Genomic DNA, 3,348 nt, shown 5'->3' on the forward strand with positions numbered 1-3,348 from the left:
GAGGGGTGAGAGTCTAGTGAGACAACAGGGGCAACATCATTCTGGTTCAGGGGGCTTGTGTGTGTGTGTGTGTGTCTGCCATCCTCTCTGTCTGATTGTGGGTTGGGGGGAGGAAACTCTCACCCCTATCAGAAGAGGGGTGAGAGTCTAGAGAGACAACAGAGCAACATCATACTGGTTCAGGGGGGCTGTGTGTGTGTCATCTTCTCTGTCTGCTTGTGGGTTGGGGGGAGGAAACTCTCACCCCTATCAGAAGAGGGGTGAGAGTCTAGAGAGACAACAGGGGCAACATCATAGTGGTTCAGGGGGCAGCAGGAGGAGGGGAAGGGGAGCTGTGTGTGGGTTGGGGGGAGGAAACTCTCACCCCTATCAGAAGAGGGGTGAGAGTCTAGTGAGACAACAGGGGCAACATCATACTGGTTCAGGGGGCCTGTATGTGTGTGTGTGTGTGTGTGTGTCTGCCATCCTCTCTGTCTGCTTGCGGGTTGTGGGGAGGAAACTCTCACCCCTATCAGAAGAGGGGTGAGAGTCTAGAGAGACAATGGGGCAATATCATACTAGTTCAGGGGGGCAGCAGGAGGAGGGGAAGGGGAGCTGTGTGTGTGGGTTGGGGGGAGGAAACTCTCACCCCTATCAGAAGAGGGGTGAGAGTCTAGTGAGACAACAGGGGCAACATCATTCTGGTTCAGGGGGGCTGTGTGTCTGCCATGTTCTCTGTCTGGTTGTGGGTTCGGGGGAGGAAACTCTCACCCCTATCAGAAGAGGGGTGAGAGTCTAGTGAGACAACAGGGGCAACATCATACTGGTTCAGGGGGGCTGTGTGTCTGCCATCCTCTCTGTCTGCTTGTGGGTTGGGGGGAGGAAACTCTCACCCCTATCAGAAGAGGGGTGAGAGTCTAGTGAGACAACAGGGGCAACATCATACTGGTTCAGGGGGGCTGTGTGTCTGCCATCCTCTCTGTCTGCTTGTGGGTTGGGGGGAGGTCACCCCTATCAGAAGAGGGGTGAGAGTCTAGTGAGACAACAGGGGCAACATCATACTGGTTCAGGGGGGCTGTGTGTCTGCCATCCTCTCTGTCTGCTTGTGGGTTGGGGGAGGAAACTCTCACCCCTATCAGAAGAGGGGTGAGAGTCTAGTGAGACAACAGGGGCAACATCATACTGGTTCAGGGGGGCTGTGTGTCTGCCATCCTCTCTGTCTGCTTGTGGGTTGGGGGGAGGAAACTCTCACCCCTATCAGAAGAGGGGTGAGAGTCTAGTGAGACAACAGGGGCAACATCATACTGGTTCAGGGGGGCTGTGTGTCCGCCATCCTCTCTGTCGGCTTGTGGGTGGGGGGGAGGAAACTCTCACCCCTATCAGAAGAGGGGTGAGAGTCTAGTGAGACAACAGGGGCAACATCATACTGGTTCAGGGGTGTGTGTGTGTCTGCCATCCTCTCTGTCTGCTTGTGGGTTGGGGGGAGGAAACTCTCACCCCTATCAGAAGAGGGGTGAGAGTCTAGTGAGACAACAGGGGCAACATCATACTGATTCAGGGGGCCTCTATGTGTGTGTGTGTCTGCCATCCTCTCTGTCTGCTTGTGGGTTGGGGGAGGAAACTCTCACCCCTATCAGAAGAGGGGTGAGAGTCTAGTGAGACAACAGGGGCAACATCATAGTGGTTCAGGGGGGCTGTGTGTCTGTAATCTTCTCTGTCTGGTTGGGGGGAGGAAACTCTCACCCCTATCAGAAGAGGGGTGAGAGTCTAGAGAGACAGCAGGGCAACATCATAGTGGTTCAGGGGGGCAGCAGGAGGAGGGGAAGGGGAGCTGTGTGTGGGTTGGGGGAGGAAACTCTCACCCCTATCAGAAGAGGGGTGAGAGTCTAGTGAGACAACAGGGGCAACATCATAGTGGTTCAGGGGGGCAGCAGGAGGAGGGGAAGGGGAGCTGTGTGTGGGTTGGGGGAGGAAACTCTCACCCCTATCAGAAGAGGGGTGAGAGTCTAGTGACACAACAGGGGCAACATCATTCTGGTTCAGGGGGGCTGTGTGTCTGTCATCCTCTCTGTCTGATTGTGGGTTGGGGGAGGAAACTCTCACCCCTATCAGAAGAGGGGTGAGAGTCTAGTGAGACAACAGGGGCAAGATCATACTGGTTCAGGGGGGCAGCAGGAGGAGGGGAAGGGGAGCTGTGTCTGGGTTGGGGGGAGGAAACTCTCACCCCTATCAGAAGAGGGGTGAGAGTCTAGTGAGACAACAGGGGCAACATCATACTGGTTCAGGGGGTGTGTGTGTGTCTGTCATCTTCTCTGTCTGGTTGTGGGTTCGGGGGCGGAAACTCTCACCCCTATCAGAAGAGGGGTGAGAGTCTAGTGAGACAACAGGGGCAACATCATACTGGTTCAGGGGGGCTGTGTGTGTGTGTCTGCCATCCTCTCTGTCTGCTTGCGGGTTGGGGGGAGGAAACTCTCACCCCTATCAGAAGAGGGGTGAGAGTCTAGAGAGACAATGGGGCAATATCAGACTGGTTCAGGGGGCAGCAGGAGGAGGGGAAGGGGAGCTGTGTGTGGGTTGCGGGGAGGAAACTCTCACCCCTATCAGAAGAGGGGTGAGAGTCTAGTGAGACAACAGGGGCAACATCATTCTGGTTCAGGGGGCCTGTGTGTCTGCCATGCTGTCTGTCTGTGTGTGTGTGTCTAGTGAGACAACAGGGGCAACATCATATTGGTTCAGGGGGCTGTGTGTCTGCCATCCTGTCTGTCTGATTGTGGGTTGGGGGAGGAAACTCTCACCCCTATCAGAAGAGGGGTGAGAGTCTAGAGAGACAACAGGGGGCAACATCACACTGGTTCAGGGGGGCAGCTGTGTGTGTGTGGGTTCTCTCACCCCTATCAGAAGAGGGGTGAGAGTCTAGTGAGACAACAGGGGCAGCATCGTTCTGGTCCAGGGGGGCCTGTGTGTGTGTGTAATCCTCTCTGTCTGATTGTGGGTTGGGGGGAGGAAACTCTCACCCCTATCAGAAGAGGGGTGAGAGTCTAGAGAGACAACAGGGGCAACATCATACTGGTTCAGGGGGGCAGCGGGAGGAGGGGAAGGGGGGTCTGTGTGTTTGTTTGGTGGGTCGATGGAACTCTCACCCCTGTTCAGCGGCTGCGCAGGCCCCCTCGCCGTTCCCAGGCCGGCGGGGCTGTCCCCCGTCACACACACACACCTGCCGCGGCCTCTGCTCCGAGGACCCGCCGGGCTACGGCTCCGTAAAACGCTGTAGACGGGTGCGAGGCGGGAACAGCTTCGCTGGGCCTGACCTGACCTAGGAGAGAGCGAGACGGACACACACACAGACCCCGACGGCGCGGTACAAACCTG

Source organism: Emydura macquarii, unplaced genomic scaffold, assembly GCF_026122565.2.
Source record: "Emydura macquarii macquarii isolate MOO-44397 ecotype Brisbane River unplaced genomic scaffold, CSIRO-AGI_Emac_v2 contig_3257, whole genome shotgun sequence".
NCBI lineage: Eukaryota > Metazoa > Chordata > Testudines > Chelidae > Emydura > Emydura macquarii.